Consider the following 19,242-nt stretch of genomic DNA (forward strand, 5'->3'; position numbering starts at 1 on the left):
GTGTGTCACTGCCCTGGAGGCACCGGCACCTGCAGCCACTGCTGAGCAACCTCAGCCCTGCTGAGCAATCTCTGCAGAAAGCCAGCAATGCATCCCTGCGCCTTCAGAGCCACATCTGACCTGGAGGACAGAGCTGTCCACAAAAACCACCAGAACAGAAAAACCTGGAGACCTCATACAAGGTCTCCTGCTTCAAAATGCCCCCCGCTTCCAGGAAAACTTACTGAAACTTCCCTCCCACGGCCGTGGAAACCCCCCTCTGCATCCCCCTCTTTGCAAAATAAAGATAACAGAGTGAGGACATGTTTCAAAACAGAGCTGATTTCTTTTTTCCCCCTGGTTTTTCTTTCAAGGAAAAACTTCTCTCAAAAATGACAGATTTTTGTCAAACATTTCACTCATGACAAATTGGCATTGTCATCGAGGAGAGCGCTCGGCTGGGAGTTTCGGAGGCACTTTGGGAACCTCCATCTGCTCTTCCCGAGTTAAAATCCACGGTGGTGAGGTTGGAGAATGTAATGTGTGAGGCAAGGATTAATTAACATCGATCTGGCTCCAAAACCAGAGGCGCTGAGAGTAATTTTCATTGAGGAACTTGGCACCATTTAGCACCTCCTCCTCCTCCAGTGCTGTCGGAGTATTTTAAGCTCCTGAAGATCACACGTGCATCACCAAGAGTTTTTGCAGTTATTAATGAAAGCCTCAATAGAGAGAAAAATCTCAATTTTTTTGTTAGCTCCCTATCCAGGCCATACACAGCAATTTTCCCTTCTTTAAAACAGCACTGCAGAAGCTGTTTTAAAGAGGCAGAAAAGCAACAGGGAGAGGGCAAACATTATCATGTTGGTTCCAATCTCATTTGGTACAACTTCCTGAGCACATCATAGTTATTTCTATTGTGTTTTTTAATTTTATCACGAGGATCATATTTATCATCACAGACATTTTATGCTTAACTTCTGGGCTCTTTGCAATATTTTCATTCAAATGCTAAAAGGCTGTAATGAGTCTGAGATAATGGCCCGCAAATATAAATGACACAGATCAGAATAGGGGGAAATTGGTTAAAAAGGAAAACAAATAGAAATTATCCATCCTAATTTGCATTCAAGACAGCAACTGGGGAAAAAATTGATGTATTACGGAGAGGGAGGTTTCACCTGAACCCAACAAAACCTGCTGCTCTTCTGCAACATCTGGATCCAGCTGCAAATGTCACTGACTCCTCCCTGCCCTCCCCAGCTTCATCAGCACTAAGGAGGCGAGGGGTGGCACAGGCAGCTGCACGTTTGTGGCCCTGGAGGGACAGGGTGGGCACGGATCAGCCAAACGTGAGTTCTCCGAGAGCTCTGAACCGCTGAACCCCACCAGAATCAATATTTCCCTTTTTAAAACAATGCTGGGGGGGAAAGCACATCTCGTATAGATTCAGTGTTATTCTGGGTTTTACATTATTCATTGAACCTCATCCCATGTCATGCTGCAGTGAATAGATTACCATAGATGATGATACAAAAATTACACCACTCCTGCAAATACCCGATAAAGCGCTGGGCTGGGCTGCTAAAGGAGCTGCAATTGCTCATTAGCAACGTGTAATTACACTGCCACACGCTGGGGTTGTGCCAGTGCCACCAGCCACTGTACAGGGAAAGAGGAGGAAAATAATAATAATAATAATAATAATAATAATAATAATAATAATAATAATAATAATAATAATAATAATAGAAAAATCATAAATCAGGCAACAACAAACCCCAGTGCTGTGTGGTGGGTCTCAAACTTTGGGAAACATTTTCTTGTTCAAGCCTAATAATAATAATAATAGGAATAGCAGCAAAATAGTAATAAATCAGGCAACAACAAACCCCAGAGCTGCGTGGTGGTCTCAAACGTTGGGAATCATTTTCTTGTTCAAGCCTAATAATAATAATAATAATAATAATAATAATAATAATAATAATAGCTGCAAAATAATCATCAATAAGGCAAAACCCCAGAGCTGCCCGGTGGGTCTCAAACTTTGGGAAACATTTTCTTGTTGAAGCCTTATCTCCCCTGCAGCACATCCAGGAATGTCACTGCAAGGGCCAGCATGTCCCCAGAGCCTCCCAGCTCAGCCCACCTCTGCAGGGACCATGGGAGCACTAGGAGGGAACAGGCTGCATGCAGAGAAATAGCAGGGGAAATGGGAAGTCTGTCGGGACAGCTTAACGATCTATCCCCGTGTATAAATGTGCTGCTGTTTCTAAAAATGGCTTTGCAGCCTCAATGCCACCTGTGATTCGAATGGGGCTGAAGGTGGGCAGCTCCACTCTGAAACTGGACACTATCTTTATATCCAGCTATTATTATCCAGCCTTTTAAATTTTTTTAAGCTGCCCTGGAGCTTCCACAAAGTTTCTAATGCTCTGTCTTCAGCAATCACTCCACCAACATACGTATCTACATATATATATATATATATATATATATATATATATATATATATATATATATATATATGTATGTATTTTAGGGAATTCAGCATAGAAAACAGGCTTTTATGACACCCACACAACCTGCTGCATTCATCAACACAACCAAAACTTACCCAAACCCCATTTCTTTACACCCAAAACCTGACACTCACTTGGCACAAGGCTTGTGCACGTGCATAGACTCCAAGTGATGCTACAGCCCAATTTTTGGTTGCTTGCAGGAATTGCAAAGACAAAAAAAAAATAAAGTGGGAATAAAGCCTGGCTGGGCTGGCTGGGATTTGTGAGGCAGGTTAGGAAAGCCCAAGGGGCTGCACAGATCAATGACCCCTGAGCCTGGACATATCCCATTCCCCTCCTGTCACTGTGTGTATCAACAGAATATTTATAAATCAATTGAAAGCAATTAATCAGCTAGAGAAAGATAAGGGATAATGAAGAAAAGAGATTAGCTGGCGATGCACAAACAGGGCTCCTCTGGGGAGGAACTGCTGTGGTTGGAAGCCTCCTCTGCAAAGCCTATTAGCTCCACTTAAAAAAGAAATTTAAAAGAGGCAACCTGAATAATTAAAAGGAAGAGTTAATGGTTCATGCTAACAGCTTCTAAAACCTGCAGCAGCCGTGTTTGTTAACCAAGGGGACCTGCAGCTAAACCACTGCTCCAGGGCTGCAGCCCCACATTCCTGCATGGAGCCCGACACTCCTGCATCCCCTGGCAGGGTGGAGCCAGGGAGGCTCACCTGGGCACTGTGAGCTGCACGGGGCCACCATCCTGCTGGGTTCACCTGAGTGACCAACCCTTTGAGCTGAGCTACAACCAACAACAGAGAAATGACTCCAGGATGTGAGAGGAAGCATCCTGTGATGTAAATCCTAATATTGCCCACCCAGTGTAACCTCCCAATCACCAGCCTGCTCCTTGATGGCAAAGCCAGGACTAAATACATAGCTGGGTTGGTTGCCAGCTGAAAAATTAACCTCTGGGCAGGGCAGTCACCATTTTTGCCATTTTCTGTATGTTTTCCTGCTGATTTTTCCACCCTAATCCTTCTACACCAAACTCTGGGGAGGGGCAGGACCAGCAGCATTGTCCTTGGCTGTACTGCTGCCAATAATCATTTATTTCACACCCAGAAGATGCCAACACCAGGGCTGGGCTGAATCCAGTCCACAGGAGCCACTAAGAACTGGGTGCTTTTGGCTAAAATAACTTTCTGAAGGTGCCACTTAATTTTTGAGGAGAATCCAAAAATGCGCCATCCCCCAGCTGTGACATCCTGGGGATGTCTGTGAGCAGCTTTCCCAAATTTGTGGGGAAATTGGCAGCCTCTTCCAGTGCTGTGGGATCCCACCTGAGAGCTGGCAGGGGGTGGGCATCTTAATCAGGAAGACTCACCAATTCAGAGGACTAAACACAGCATTTCAGTGCAATGCTTGCCTTTTCCAAGTAGTACTCAACAAAATTGCCAGGTCAGAGCTGGAGCTCATGGGTTTTTTTTCAGAGGAGGAGGGTAAACATCTCTCCACCTTCCTCACCAACCTGCAAGGCAGCAATTTAACCTTCAAGGTAGAGCTCACATTCGTTTAGTAACGGCCCTTATCTACAGGTTAGGGCCAGAGTAATTCCGCTGGGAACAATATATAATAGATAAAAATAACTGCACTGCAGCACGGACACGGATGGCACGAGCAGCTTCCTCCCTGCCCATCCATTTCATGGCAGGTGATGGGCTGGCAGCAGGAAAACTCCCCAGGTGCTGGTGCTTGGGGGGCTCGTGTTGGTTTAACAGGTGTAAATCCACAGGCTGAGCCCACACTGGGCTCTCCAGGTGCCCCAGTGCATCCTTGCTCCCACTCCACTGCCCTTCACCCTGAAGCCCCAGAGCCCTGTTCCAAAAACCTTATTTTTCCCCTCTTATTGTTAATATCTTTTTTTAAATAAATGAAATAAACTTGAAAGTTTTTCCAAGTGCCTAAGCATCGAGAGAGATAATATTTTACTTATCTATTATGCACCACTAAATGAACTTCTAATCTGTGCTTATTAAAACTTTTCACTGCAATGTTTGTTCTACCCTGCCAGGAGGTCCAGGACACGCCTGGAGGTTTTAAACCACTTTTTTTTTCCACCAAAGTGTTACTACCACACTAAATATCACAGCACACCTGACTGTGATGAAACAAACGTACCCATGGCTATAAAATCACAGAGTGGTTTGGGTTGGAAGGGATTTTAGAGCTCATCCTTTTCCACCCCCTGCCATGGGCAGGGACACCTTCCACCATCCCAGGGTGCTCCAAGCCCCATCCAGCCTGGCCTTGGACACTTGCAGGGATCAGGAGTTCACCACCTCTCTGGGCAAAAAACCCCAAACTGACTCCACATCAGAACTGGAAATGAAGTTTTCAGTCTGAAAACGAGGAGGCAAATCCAACCAGTACCAAAAATATGCTTGTTTTTCTGAATACCCCCAGCGTTGCTGGATGGGAGTGTGGCAATGGGTGGTGTAATGCTGCCCCATCTACTTTACACACATTCCCAAAGGCAGGAAAAGCCATTTAAAGCTGAGAGGGCTGCACCGGGTGCCTGCCTGGAATTAAACACCGCACCAGGCAGCAAAGTTAATAAAAGTGACAGCCTTTTATTCATCTTAGCTTGTGCTGCAGTGCTTGGAGGCAGCAGGGAGCTGCTCTTATGGAGTTATCAGGGCACTGCACCAGGCAAACCTGGGGCTGGAAGAATAGGAGAAATTTTAAAAATATATCTTTTATTTTTAAAAAATTTAAAATAAAATAAATCAAACCAAAGGGGGCAGCAGCAGGCACAGAAGCTGTATGTCAAAGCCAGCAGCACAAACCCAAGTTCTGGCAACACCAGGGTGGGGACATGTGGGGCTGGATCCCTGTGGAATGAGCTCAACACTCTGTGGATCAACTCTTGTAAGGGTGGAAAAACACATCCCAGAGGAGGTGTGAGGATGCACTGAAACCCAGCTAAGCAGAGAGAAAAAAAAAATCATGTGTTTTATTTCCATCCAAATGAAGCAAACCAGTGCTGCTTCCTGGGGAAGGCATTCTGCTCTGTCTGGAGAGCCCAGAGAAGCCAAGCAGAGCAATTCCTGCAGCAGCAAAGCACCAGGTGAGTGAGCAGGGAGCAGGTGAGAACATCCAGCTCCGAGAAAACACCATCCCAGTGACCCCAGGTGCTGCATTGTGGCTGGAAATAGGTGGTTGAATGATCAAATTGATTTTTAAGCTGCACTAAATGCCTTCCCAAGCTCCCCAGGAAACACCCAGTGCTGGGTTAAGGTCACAGGGGGATGTACCAGCCCTTGCATGCCCTGTTTTACTCGGTCATAGAATCCCAGAATGGTTTGGGCTGGGAGACACCTAAAAGCTCATCCTGTTCCATCCCTTGCCATTTTTAAAACCACTTTTTTTCCCACTAAAGTGTTACTACCCCACTGAATATCACAGCACACCTGACTGTGATGAAACAAATATACCCATGCCTGTAAAATCCCAGAGTGGTTTGGGCTGGAAGGGACCTTAAAGCCCATCCAGTTCTACCTCCTGCCATGGGCAGGGACACTTTCCCTCATCCCAGGGTGCTCCAAGCCCCATCCAGCCTGGCCCTGGACACTGCCAGGGATCCAGGGGCAGCCACAGCTGCTCTGGGCAGCCTGGAAGTTCCTGCCACCCTGCATGGGACAGCAGCCAGGGCACAGTGGCACTGCCATGAGGAGGAATCCTGGCACCAGCACGACACCCTTGGTATTCCTGAGATCATCCAAGGATAAACACAGGGTGGAGGGAGGGGAGGTGGGGCAGGAGTAAAGAGGAAGAGAACACAGTGAGGCAGGAACAGAGAAATCCACACTGAGTTTCTTTGACCTACTGCTGGGCTTTTGAGTACACCAGGTATTTAAGGAAAGACACAGGTAAACCAGAGGAGCTGCAAACCTGTTGCAAATGTGAATTAAACACCTAATTTTTGAGATAACTGAACTGCCCTGATGAAGCAGTAATGGGGCACAGAGGTGACCCCCGAGCCAGCAGCATTTCCTTCAGCACAGGGAGCACCCAGGGTGGGATTAGGGCTGATGGAGGATGCAAACCCCACAAGGGAAGAGGGGCTGATGGCTCTGCAAGCACTGCCAGAATATTTTAGGGAGCAGCTGTGCCTTACCAAGAGCATGGAGAACCATCCCAGCTCCCAGCCTGAATCCCAGCCATCTGCACAGGGCAGTCCCCAGGCTAGGTAATGATTGCATCTGGATTCTTCTTCTCTTTCTTCTCTTCCCAAACTTTATTTTTTAACTCAGACTCATGAAATTCTCATAAATAAATTCCCATGACCAGTTTAGAAATGACTCTTGCATTTCCCCCCATGTGCTGCACAAGGCTCACAAGCAAAGCTGAGAGCAGGAACCCTTATCCCTTCCACATGTGCCTCCTAACCCAAACCATGATTTTCGAATAGCCAGAGCTAGAAAATGAAAATAAGCCATACATGATCCTAAGAGACAGGTAGCCAAGAAGCAATTGTATTAACTCAAAGCTAAATGTGATCAAGAGTAATAATTCAAGTATGGGTTTTCAATGTGGTACTTGAGGAAGACAAAAAAGATGTTATTTCCTGCTATTTATAAAGGTTCTACAGTCATCCACCTTTTCTACTCTGCCCTCACAGGACCTCTCCCAAACTGTGCCCAGCACTGGGCAGTTTCCCAGGAAAAACATTGTTGTACTGAATAAATGAGGCCAATAATAACAAAAAAATACCCAAAGCAATGGGGGGATTTGGAGGAGATAAAAAAAGCCACAGGGAAATGCAATTCTTTCTCCTTAGTGCAAGCAGCAGTGTGTGGGATGAGGATGGGAGAAGGGGCACCCAAATGACTCCAGGATTAGGTTTATATCTGGGAAAATTAAAGAAATAACTTATAATTCACACACCAGACACCCACAACCCCCCCACACACTACTGAGCACACCCAAAAGATTTCAAAAACTCAAAATTCTTCAAAACTCTTTTTTACTCGGTAAAACAGGGGTTTTAAATAAATAATCTAGCTGTTTTGTGCTGGGACAGGATGCTGGCCAAGTCCCCTGTCTCAGAGGCTGCCTGTGAGATTAGAAGAAAAAGTATCTAAAATTCAGGGTGAAAGGGTCTCCATTTCAATATTTCTAAATATAAAATTCTCAGCAACGCCTTAAATAATTCAGAACCTTTAGGAGAGGCACAGCACAGCCCCACACTGAGCCACTTTTGGTAACTGCTCTTTTCACCAATTTCCCCCCAGCTACACCACAAAAATGATGGAAAAAATCCCTTTATTTTCTTAAGGGAGATTCACCCTCGCACCACAGTCCCCACAGGAGTACAAATATTTGATGCAATCAGAAAGAAAACAAAACAGTCCCGAAATGACAACTGAGAGGGAAACAATCTGGGAAGTTTTAACCTTCAAAATCTGTCTCTTAATTCTGGTTGTGATTTCTGCAGGCGAGGGAGGAGGAAAAAAACACAGAGTGGTGTCTGCTCCTGCCTTCCAAAGGCAACTTTAAATGGGATTTTAGGAGAACATGACTAGGCCAGAGTTAATGCTATTAAAATTCAAAGTGCAAAGAGAGCTGATAATCCCAGCTGGTTCCTGGGACGAGAATCCGATGGTGCAGCACACAGAGATTTGGTGCTGCAGCCTGATATTGATTTCCTTTTATTGGAAGGGAAGAAAAAAAAAAGGAGGAGAAGGATCAAGAAGGAAACCCAGAGCTGTTCAGCAGCGTCAGCCCAGCTCTCAACACCCACAGCTCAGCAAGGGAAACTGCTGGCAAACTGAACTGAAGAACATAGAAATCATAAGAGATTTTGAGCCAAAATCATCCCCTGGGCTGTCAGACCTGCCCAGGCGTGGATGTGTGTCTGGGAGAGCTGAGCACAGCAGCGTGGCACAGGGCAGGGAGGAGGGGATGCAGCTGCAGAAAAAAACCTTCTGGGTTATCTAAAAAGTAGGTGTTTAATTCACATTTGCAACAGGTTTGCAGCTCCTCTGGTTTACCTGTGTCTTTCCTCAAATACCTGGTGTACTCAAAAGCCCAGTAGTAGGTCAAAGAAACTCAGTGTGGATTTCTCTGTTCCTGCCTCACTCTGTGCTGCCCCTTGTGCCACCAGCACAATCCAAACTCATTCTTTTCCCCACAGGGCTCTTTTGATCTGCTTCTCTTCCCTTCCTCTGCTCAGATGGCAGAGACCATGACAAGTGGCTGGAGCAAATGCCATTTCTCTAGTCCTTGGGTCCAGCCAATTTGGATTAAAATATGTCTTGAAATTAAAAACCCAGCCCTTAAAATATTGTTATCTTCCCAAGGATATCCTTTTCCTCCCTGGAGTACGTTTGGAGAGAGACTCCTGCGTGTAAATCCCCTTGTGCTGCTGTTGCAGAGTGGTGAAGGGCTTTAAACCCCCTTGAAGGCATCAGTGGGACCTGGTGGCATCAACTGAGCCCAAACACTGCCAGCTCCTAAGGAGGGTGGACAGGAACCTGCTCCCCAGGATGCAATTCCCAGAGACAAGCTGGCTTTGGGACCAACCTCATTGTCCTGCATCCCATCCTCATCCCTGCTCAAGCTGAGGAGAGCTTGGTGTGTGCTGCCCTCTCACAGCCAGGCTCTGGGCAATGAACAGCTCCAGGGAGCTCGATCCAGCCCCACAGCATCCGCAGCAGGACACGGCCCATCAACACAAAACACTTCCCTCAGAGCTGCAGCACTGCCTGGGACCTTGGAGAGCTGAAATCCCAAACTTGATCATGATCCTGTGCACCTTCATTGCCTGCACTCTGCGGCCAGGCTCTGCATCTGCAGGAGCCACTGAGGGACCACTTAAGAGGAAACAAGTGGAAATGCAGTCACTGTATTTATACACACAGAGTATTTTGATTTTTAAATTATTTTTTTAAGCACACGGTCAAATACTGCCTTGATTTTGTACCAATTAATCCAACAGGCAGAGATTTTCTTCTGTTCTTTCGCCACTTGCAAAATCCTCCCAAAAGATTGCTGGGGGTTATAGAGGAATTATGTTGGTTAGTGAGCCAGTTATTATCCTTCTGATAAGAGGAGCTGATCTGGGCAGAGAGGCATTGGCTCCACACTATTTGCAAGGAAAAATTAAAGCAGAGATAGTGGCAGGTTTGCTCAGCTCCTGCCTTATCTCCAAAGCGTGGCAGAGATATTATTTGATCCAGTTCTGGCCAGGGAAAGAAAGCAGGGCTCCAGGGGAATTCAGCAAAGGCAGTTTTTCCAGGCACTGGCAAAGGCAGTTTTTCCAGGCACTGGCAGCTCTAACACTGCAGAGAAAACCAAAATACAGCGGCAGAGATGTTCAGGGGACGCTGCAGGCTGGGAGTTTTGGGAACAGACCCCTGGAAATTGGGTGTCCTGTGACTCAGGTTTATTACGTGGCAAAAGGCACCCACAAACCTGCAAGGTGTCATAAATTCCCTCCTTGGTGCATGCAATGAAGCTGGGCAGGCTGAGAGCAGCCCCGAGGGGAGGCTGCACACCCAGGAGGGCTGGGAGCACGAGCTGCCCTCCAGAGAAAGCCTTACAGCATGCCAAGCAGCATCTCCAGAGAAAAAGTGTCCAAAAGAAACTTTCCTCTGCCTTCACAGCTAGAAATAGGGCAGGACTGGATGTCAGCTGTGGTGCTTTGCACACTTGTTTCTGTTGGGAACCGCTGGGAAATGATTTGCAATTGAAGAAAGTTTTATTTTAAACTTTTATAACATTTTATTTTTAGATTTGGGGTCACCAATCAAGCTCCCTGGAGCTGTTCATTGCCCAGGGCCTGGCTGTGAGAGGGCAGCACACACCAAGCTCTCCTCAGCTTGAGCAGGGATGAGGATGGGATGCAGGACAATGAGGTTGGTCCCAAAGCCAGCTTGTCTCTGGGAATTGCATCCTGGGGAGCAGGTTCCTGTCCACCCTCCTTAGGAGCTGTCACTGTTTGGGCTCAGTTGATGCCACCAGGTCCCATTGATGCCTTCAAGGGGGTTTAAAGCCCTTCACCACTCTGCAACAGCAGCACAAGGGGATTTACACGCAGGAGTCTCTCTCCAAACGTACTCCAGGGAGGAAAAGGATATCCTTGGGAAGATAACAATATTTTAAAGGCTGGGTTTATAATTTCAAGACATATTTTAATCCAAATTGGCTGGACCCAAGGACTAGAGAAATGGCATTTGCTCCAGCCACTTGTCATGGTCTCTGCCATCTGAGCAGAGGAAGGGAAGAGAAGCAGATCAAAAGAGCCCTGTGGGGAAAAGAATGAGTTTGGATTGTGCTGGTGGCACAAGGGACAGCACAGAGTGAGGCAGGAACAGAGAAATCCACACTGAGTTTCTTTGACCTACACCAGGTATTTGAGGAAAGATACAGGTAAACCAGAGGAGCTGCAAACCTGTTGCAAATGTGAATTAAACCCCCAATTTTGAGATAACCCAGGAGGTTTTTTTTTAGGGGGCAGTGACAGTGCCTGCCCTGATGAAGAAGTAATGGGGCACAGAGGTGACCCCCGAGCCAGCAGCATTTCCTTCAGCACAGGGAGCACCCAGGCTGGGATTAGGGCTGATGGAGGATGCAAACCCCACAAGGGAAGAGGGGCTGATGGCTCTGCAAGCACTGCCAGAATATGTTAGGGAGCAGCTGTGCCTTACCAAGAGCATGGAGAACCATCCCAGCTCCCAGCCTGAATCCCAGCCCTCTGCACAGGGCTGTTCCCAGGCTAGGTAATTGCCACAAAACCTTCCACAGCAGTTGCTGAAGGGTCACTAGGACAAACCAAGTGAGAGGCTAAATTCTCCTGAACACACCAATTTCATAATTACAGCCCTTTTATACTCTGCAACATCCAGCAAGAGAGGCTGCCAAGGTTGACCAAGGGGATGCTCAGGGCCCCCAAAGGCTGAAAATGGATTGTTCCCCCCTTGTTTTGTGCAAAACAATTATTTCTTGCTCCTTGGACTCCCTTGTGCAGGATTTTACTGTCCAGGATACTCGTCCTTACCCTCAGCTCACGTGCACCTTCCCAGCAACCTCTGTGGGTTCTGCAATGCAGCATGGACTCTGCACTTCCCATCCTCTGGAAGTGTTCCCAAAAATAATTTATTGCAGTCTAACGTTGCTCACTTATACATGGAGGCCTTTTTAATGTGAGCTGTTTAATTTGAAGTCAAAGGCATGTTTTAAATTAATACCCACAATGAGGGGGGAAAGGAAGCACATTCCAAAAAAAATAATATTTGCGGGAGATAATTCCACACATGAATATTCTCCATCATCTCCCTATCCTCCAGCTCTCTTCTTATCTATCCCCAAGGCTGCAAATGTTAACTTCAAAGCCAAACACCGTTTCTAACTGGAAATCCATGGCCTGGTCCCCAGTGGATGTGGGGAGCTGAGGAGGATGCTCAGCCCCAGCCAGTGTGTCCCAGGAGCTGCTGAGACCCCTTTCCTCAGGGATCACTCACCCTAAAATCTCCACCACACCCTGCTGCACAAACACACACTGCCCCAGCTGCTGCATCTTCCCATGGCAAACGCCAGGGAGCTGAGCCTGCCCGTGGCACTGCAGCACAGCCTGCCCAGGGGCAGGGGATGTCACAGTCACATTCTCTGGAAAAATCCCTTTGCCAAGGGTTTTTCTCCTGGGAAGCTGAGAAGCCTCAGAGAAAAAGGGAAACAAATTCTTATCTCATTTGCTTCTCCTGTGTTGTGCTCACATGTGGAATGTGTTTGGAGATTGTTCACCCACAGGAGATTGTTTCAGTGGATTCATGTGAGTTGTTTTGACTCTTTGGCCAACTGGGGCCAAGCTGTGTCAGGGCTCTGGAAAGAGTCCCGAGTTTTCATTATTATCTTTTTAGCCTTCTGTAAGTATCCTTTCTGTATTCTTTAGTAGAGTTTAGTATAGCATTCTTTAATATAATATAGTATCATACAATAATAAATCAGCCTTCTGAGAACATGGAGGCAGATTCATCATTCCTTCCTCCATCTGGGGGCAATGCAAATACAATAAGGGAACTTCATGGTCCTCACTGCAAGACATTCAACATCCCAGAAACAAGCCCCAGGAAGATGTGAGGAGCTGGGGAACGCTCCATGTAACTGGATTAAGCTCCAAAATCATCTCTGGAGATGCAGCAAAGCAGCAGCTCTCCCCAGAGCAGCCAGGGCACTGCAGCTGCACGCACAGACCTGATTCCTCTCCGTGCAACAGACCCCTGGCATTTATCTCTGCTGCCCAAAGATCTGCTGGAGCCCTGAGGATCTCACCATGAATCAGCATCAGCCAGGGCTCTGCTCACTCTGCTCTGCCCCCTCATCACAGCATTAATTCCCCCCCTTACCAAAAAACCTGAAGCAAAAGGGACTGAGGAGCAGCATTTCAGTCCCAGGCTTTGCAGCTCCCATGAAAGGGAGGAATTTCCCTCCCAGTGAACAGTGGGTGATACATTCCTTGGCAGCCTGTCACCATTAGCAAACACAATCTGTATTTCTGCCTGGCTCATTTGTTTGCCAAGTGCATTGGGAAGGAATATTTTATCCACTGCCAGATAAAACCCATAAAGCGACCGTGCCCAAGGTTTTGCTGCAGGTATGAGGTTTGCTCCTGCTAAAGGACCTCCACAAACCCCACCTGAATCAACTCCCTCCCACAGGGCTCTGAGAGCTCAACACAAGGATGGGGGGCAAGGAGGTGGCATCCCAGCCCCTCTCCTGGCCTGGGATAAAAGGTGGGGGGAATAAGGGGAAAATTGGCTGCAGCAGAGCAGGGTTAAAAAGCTCCTGCTGGATTTAGGATGGAGAAGAGGAAAAGCCCTCCAGCTCCCAGCTTGAGCTGCCACCTGTGCTGCTGCCTCAGTGAGTGCTGGTCCCTGTCAGTGCCTGCAGCTCCTGGAGTTTGGTTTTCTGCAGCTCTGGCCCAAGCTCAGCTCCTGGACACTGTAACCCTGGGTTTAAACCAAGCTGCTTTCAGCTCACGCCCCAGTTCCTTTGCCTAGGGTATAATTTAAACAAAACTCCCTGAAAATGCCCAAAGAAGACATTTGTGGTTCCACAAGTATTTTTTTCCTCCCCTTGGTGATCTGCACATCAAACACATGAAAAAACAGACAGAGGAAAGGGCTTGTTTGAGTTATTTTCTCTTTCCTCTGACCCAGCTCTCACAGCTGAGCCTTTCCTGCACCCCCAGTGCAGCAGAAGCAAAGTTCTGAACACACATGGGAAGGGATCCTGGGAAAGGGGAGCAGCCAACTCACAAAGTCCTGTCATCCGGCCTCAGCAAGCTTAAAAAGCTTTTTTTTCTCCCCCCCTAGATTTTAATTTAATTTTTTCCCCCATTTCCTGCCTGTATTCTGCTCCTCCAGCTGGAACATGCTCCCACACAAAACTCTCCAAACCTGCACCAGGGGCTATTCCCATGGGGAAGCAGCTCCAGTGCCTGCTGGGAGCCCCAGCAAGTGAAAAAGCAGCCCAGGACAGCCCACACTCCCAACATCAGGTCCCTGAGCCCTTACCCTGAGAGTCCCCCTCCCCAGCAGCCCCACAGCCAGACTAAAACTACTGACCTGCATCTGGGAAGCTCCCAAATCCCACTGGCAATCTCCACAGCCATCCAGTTCCACCTTCCATTTCCAGAGCAACCTTTCCCCTCTTTACTTGGCTTCCAAGTTCAGTTGAAGACATTAACCTAATTACAACTATTTCTGGCATCGTTTTTGTCTCCCTCTCACTCCCCCTGCATTCAGTCCAGGTCAATTTTGCAGCTTATCCCAAAAATTCCTGCTTGTTGGGGATTTTCTTTTTTTTTTTTTTTTTTTTTTTTTTTTTTTTTTTTTTTGCAACAGTTCCATTTCAGCCAAAAGGCAGGAAAAAAGGAGATGCTGTAGGGGAGTGAGAATAAATGGGAAAAGCTGTGCCAAGCGTGGCATAAGGAGAAAAAAAAAAAATCATTATTTTAAATTAAGAATTAAGAATACATCCGCTCCCCGGATGCTGCTTGAGCTGAGGATGGGCTGATTCTGCAAAAGGCTGGCAGGCAGGGAGCAGGCAGCTCAGTTTGATTCCCTGCTGGCAGCCTGCAGGTAATTTGGGGGGCACAGAGAATGACCCCCTCTTCACCTCTGCAAGCTGCATGCCCAGGGGTGCTGGAGAGCTGGGTGCACTTTCAGCAGCTATTTAAGATTTCGGATTAAGCAGGATTTTCAGAGCACCGAAGCTGTTTAGGTGCCCAAATCCCACTGAGGGTCCCTTTGAGCGCTGCCACCTTCCTCAGTTCCTGGTGGTTTTGGTGTCATCAGACACCCCAACAGCCCAGGCACACATCCTAATCCCAGGGCTGGGATTAGGAGCACCACCAGCCCCCCAGCTCTGCAGTACCTGGAATATGTGGGCAGGGAATCCCCATTTGGGCACTTCCAGCTTGTTCCACCTCCAACCCTTTCCTGTCTGACCTGGGAGTTCAGGTTTTCTCCTCTTTTTCCCCTCCTGCTCTCTCGGGGTGAGCATGGGGTGAAGCAGAGATCACTATCTACAAACCCCCTTTGAAATGGTTGTACAACAAATCCCCCTGCATTTCCTCCTGCTCCACACGGGCCCACAGCCCTGTCCTGGTGTAGGATAAACCTCTGAACCAAGGGACGACCACAGGGGAGATGTGGCAGCACCCCAGACTCAGGGAGGGAGCCACAGCTCCTGGAGCTGCCCAGTGCTGCAGCTGTGGGTGCTGCCAATCCCCCCCAAGCAAACACACCACCACCCCAAATTCAGGGTGATTTTTACCTTTCTGAGGCTGCAAGGAGAGGGGATGCAGCTGCAAGCACTACTCTTGGGGGTGCAGACCCTCCCAATTTCTTTCCTGCATTCTCAAGCCATTTTAGTTCCATGAACCTCTCTGAAAATGCAGGGAAAGAACGTGCCAAGGCATGTGTTTGGCTTCTGTCATGTCAAGTACATTTTAATTGGTGATAATTCCTGCATGCCTGGTATATCCAGGTGAAAATGAACCCTGTGTGCTCCTCTCTGCTCTGCAGGTTAATGTTCCTCAGGCAAGCTGGTATTAAAACCAAGGGGCTGGAGCAGTGGGAATAAAAAAGCCCAGCTTTTAAAGGGCAGCTCTCCCAAAGCATCATGAGATGTTTAAACTTAGCTCCAATCTGGGAGCAAACTCCTGTTTTAATAAGTGTAAGGGATTTGGGGATGTTCTCCCTGGATGGGAGGGACACGTGGCATCAAAGCAGCCCCTGGGGGGGCACATTCCCAGGTACAGGCACAGCAGCCTGCTGCTCAGGGGAGGATGCACAGCTCTCCATCACCTCCTCCAGGCTGGAATATTTTGATCCATAGCCTTATTCACATCCTGAGGCAGATGAAGGCACCTGCTGCTTGCTTCTCCCTCCCTCTGAGCAGGGAACAAACACGGGAGGGACTGACACGGGTGGTTTGGGGACTGTGAAACACGCCAATCACTTGTTTTTAAAAGTTTAAAAGTTTAATAGCAATAAAGTGGTTATAAAAGTAGTAATATAGTTAGAGTAATAAAAATTTGGACAATCTGGATTAGGACAATATGAGACAATAAAAACAAAGAGTTACAGACAGTCCAGGTGCCTCTTTCTGGGCAAAAGAAGCCCAAAAAAGGACCCACGTTAACAGAGGATTAACCCTTAAAGGCAACAGCCTGTTGCACATTCATACACCTCATCCATGATGCATAAATTCCATTCAAACAAAGGATTCTGTCTGCTCAGTGTCAGCTTCTTCCTCTGAATCCTGACAGCTCTTCAGGGCTGAGTGAGGCAGGAAGAAGTTAGTTTCTTCTGATAATGGAGCAGTGAATTCTTTTTCTCTGAAAGATTTCAGTGTCCTGTGGCTGCTATCTGGTGTGAGTACCTCATTCCTCTCTTTAACACAATATCCCACATACAGAGTTTCTATTTTAACATTATGTTATAACCTAAAACTATATTTGAGAAAATTAACACAGGATAACTTTCTAACATAACACATATAATATTCATCCTAATATTTGCAAAAAGCCAATCCTAAAATACGCATTTTTCACAGAAATCATCCCTGGGCTAGGAGGGGATGAGCAGCCAGAAATCTGAATGGGTTTGTGATTAATTCCCACACAGAGAGCTGAATTTATGGGATATTTGTATTTTTTGATTCATTCATCCAGGTTTAATTACACCACAGCCAGATGGATGCTCCATGGCATTGAGGTCTCTGCCTTCTCCCTCTCCCCAGGCTGGTTTTCAGCAAAGGCAGCATGAGGGGTGTGCTGGTTTGGGGGGTCTATGGCAGGATGAGCCACAGGACCCCCCAAAGAGTGTGTGATGGAGCCACAGCAGCTCCTCCTGCACCAAGCAAGCAGGGGTGAGTTTTAGACAGAATTTAGCACAGGTAGTCACCACCCTTGGCAAAACACCATGCTCCAGGTCTCCAGGGTTTCCACCCCATTTGTATTTTCTCCCCAGTGCCCACCACCGTTGCAGGTCCAGAACTGGCAATAATTCCAATATTCATTGAGGAGTGCTGGCAAGAAAAGCACAAATCTTGCCTTTGAGCTGCACGTGAAAGGCAGTCTTTGTGCTCAGGAGCATCGTGTGCCTTTGGAATCTGTGCTGGAAATCCGAGTCCAATCTGATGGGTGCCTTAATTTTATTTTTTCCAAAACAAGCCAAACAACTTTATATAAACAAAATATGCTAAAGCTCCTGTTTTCCCTCACCTATCTGATTATTTCTTCCTCTCTTGCTTTGCTTTATCAAAATAAACAAACATTATCTATTGATTCTGACTGTTCTCTGAAGATTTCTGGCAGAAAGCTGAAGGCTCCTGAGTTACTGAAGAAAAATAACTGGATGCCTACTGGTTGGAAATGTTTCCTTGGAACAAAAAAGAGATAAAAAAGTAGCTATATCATAGCAAAGGACGTGCTTTGCTTCCTCAGAGTGGAAGGAAGTGTGAAGTATGACTTTGTTAATAATTCATTTTGACAAGTCTCCATCCTTCCTGCCTTTTTTTTTTTAAATCCAGGACACACTAGGAAAATCAATACAAGAAATACAAAGTTTTGCTTTTATTTTATCTTCCAGAAAGCAGCAGGGTTCACAGACCCTGCATCTCCTTGCACCCAGCACGTCCAACCATTTCCACCGATCCTTCCTGCAAAAATACATTTTCCTATTTCATCCTCACAATGGCATGAAATGAAAGGCCTCGCTCTCCTCTGTACCTTCTGCAACCTACAAAACTTCAAATTAACCTTTTGCTTCCAAAGTAATTAATGCTGCAACACCACTAACGACCTGGTTGGATTCCAATCCACTGGAGAGCTCCTTGCTGCAGCCCAGTTGGGATGCCCTTGGTCCACACTGGATGCAGAATTATAATCTTCTTAAGGAACACTGTTCGGCTCAGTAATTGCCTTGCATTGTAAAATCCTGCAGAAAAAAAACTTGCCCTGAAGCACATTTGATATGTTCTGGTCCTTGGCCAAGCTCTGCACAAGTCCATTGGACTCTACTGGCCTTTTTCCCCTTTAAGTTTTGCTTTTTTGGGGTTTTCTCTATGGTTACCACAGCAGGATCCAACACGTTTCAAGCACAGGGAATGAAAGCATCAGTGAAACAACAGAGACCACAATACAACGTCCTCAAGAGCAAGAATCACATGAAATCCCACAAAAAAAATCTGGATTAAATCAGCTGCAGTAGTTCAAACTGAGCTACCTTCACCCTAAAACAGAAATCCAGCCCAACCTAACAGCAGCCCTGGTGTTATTTCTGAGGTTTATTCACCCCCACAACCCAGAGTGATGGTCAGGCCCCCTGGGGTCACCAACCATGTGTTCTCACTGGCAACTCTATTAAAAATCTCCAATGCCTAACTCATAAAGCATTGAGATTTTGTCACAAACCCACCTTGAGATGACCTCTGGCCACCAGCTACAGAGGAGAGCCCAGGGACAGGGGAGCACTCAAGCAGCTCTGCTCACTTCCATAGCTCTGGGCAGCATCCTCTGCCAGCCAGGTCTTCCAAAACCCACCCTTCCCTTCCCATGTTCCCACCTTCCCCTTTGCCTGCTAACAAACAACGAGGAAAGACCCCAGGGAAGGTATTCAAAGCAGTTGCTGGAAATCAGGAGCTTCATCTAAGCCCAGACAAGGTTAGAGGTTGCCAGTCACCTCCAGCTATGCAAAACCAACCCACAGGTGGCTTATAAAACAATTCTCTTTGTTCACAAAGCCCTGCAGTTCATTTGCACTGAGTTTCTTCTCCAAAAAATTGGGATTTTCTCCCAAAACCTAGGATTGTTGGTGTGGCACAACCACCCCAGGTGGTTCCCCTCCAGGAGAACTTGGTGCCTGGGGCTGCATTGCCTGAGGCTGGAAAGAAGCTCCCTTCTGCCCATCAGGCTGCTGGCTTTTTTCCATTTTAAGACTTATGATGAAGAGGGAAATTTAAAGAGGGAATTAAACTGATGGATTGTGGATGATGTAAAACCTTGGCGTCCTGGGAAGCTGCACAAATAAATGTTATCAGAGTAACTAAAAGGGGAGACAGGCTGATTTTGACACTAAAAGGGATTGAGATGGTCTGAATTTTCCCCATCTTCCCTGATGCACAGTCCTGGTATCACCCACGTTCAAAAGCACCTGCAAATCAGCCACCCTGTAGG

At 47.0% G+C, this 19,242-nt stretch overlaps 1 protein-coding gene across 3 annotated transcripts in view; it reads right to left on the minus strand.

The window, feature by feature from the left end:
• The window catches only part of KAZN (kazrin, periplakin interacting protein), a 214,320-nt gene that overhangs the window by 22,158 nt on the left and 172,920 nt on the right, over positions 1–19,242 (minus strand). The window lies entirely within an intron of this gene.

This window comes from Motacilla alba, chromosome 21 (genome assembly GCF_015832195.1).
Source record: "Motacilla alba alba isolate MOTALB_02 chromosome 21, Motacilla_alba_V1.0_pri, whole genome shotgun sequence".
Lineage (NCBI taxonomy): Eukaryota > Metazoa > Chordata > Aves > Passeriformes > Motacillidae > Motacilla > Motacilla alba.